Raw genomic sequence first — 1,129 nt, 5'->3', positions numbered from 1 at the left:
ACCAACCTTTGAACTATACCTTGGTCCGTCTCGTCTGTTCTGTTCACTGGGCGGCTCAGGCCTGGGGGAAGCGTCCTGGCTGCCCTTGGAAGTCAGTTCACTCCTGCCTTCAGTATAGCGTTGAGGGTGGGGTCCTGGGGCTTCTGGCGGGGATGCGGGTGCAGCGTGCCGCCCCTGGAAGGCTCAGGGATTTGAACGGGAGACCAGCTGCGCAGGGCAGGCCTGCCCAGGAGGGGCGACCAGAAGCTTGCTGAGCAGGGAGCCAAGGACCGCATGAGCAAGGGCTCCGGCAGAAAGTGCTGACTGTCGCCGCAGAAAAGCCCATCTTAACCAGCAGTCCCCAACCTGACCCCAGAGCTACAGGGGCAACGGACCTTGTTTCCTGAGCCCCTTCGGGATGGCCCCCTGGTCCTCCCAGCAGCTGGGGCTCGGCATCAGCCCCTGAGGCTTCACAGCCCCCCAGGTGAGCAGACCCAGCTTCAGGCCCAGCCTGGGCAGGTGCAGGGTGGGCCTGGAGAAAGCAGTTGAAGGTGCCGTGCTGGACAGAGACTGAGCCCGGAGACTGGGGACAGGGCCCAAGGGGTGGGCCTCCTTAGTGTCCAATGTATGAGCTCTGCTTGGGCTGCCCGGTGACCACAGGGTCTGTGTTTCTGTGGGCTCAGTTTAATTCCAAAGTAACAGGCGAGGGGATGATCAAACCGCAGCACAACACAGGGGCACAGGCCCAAGGGGAGGATGGGGGGTGGGGGTGGGGTGGCTCCCCGGGGGGCATTCGGGAGGGGGCCAGGCTGGGCCAGTCACTCTTCCCAGAAACTGGCCCTCTGGGATGGCAGGTGGAACCTCAAACAGACCCCGGAGTTCACTGACAGCGAGGGTCCTCCTGCCCCGAGGCCCTGACCAACCACCCTGCAAGGAGAGGAAGAGCTGGGGGCTCCCAGGTCCCCTGGCCTGTGCTGAGGAGGGAACCGGAGGGTCAGTCCCCTTGCGTTGTCCTTGCTGACGTCTTCTGTTGTTTCCTTATAAAAGGGGAACCTGTTCATTGTAGAAAATCTGGAAATAGCGAGCAAGAAAGACCATACACAGTCCCACAACTCAAGTACTGGCCTGCTCTCCAACCCCCCCCCCCCCC

Source organism: Prionailurus viverrinus, chromosome C1, assembly GCF_022837055.1.
Source record: "Prionailurus viverrinus isolate Anna chromosome C1, UM_Priviv_1.0, whole genome shotgun sequence".
Lineage (NCBI taxonomy): Eukaryota > Metazoa > Chordata > Mammalia > Carnivora > Felidae > Prionailurus > Prionailurus viverrinus.
This window is presented reverse-complemented; position numbering follows the sequence as displayed.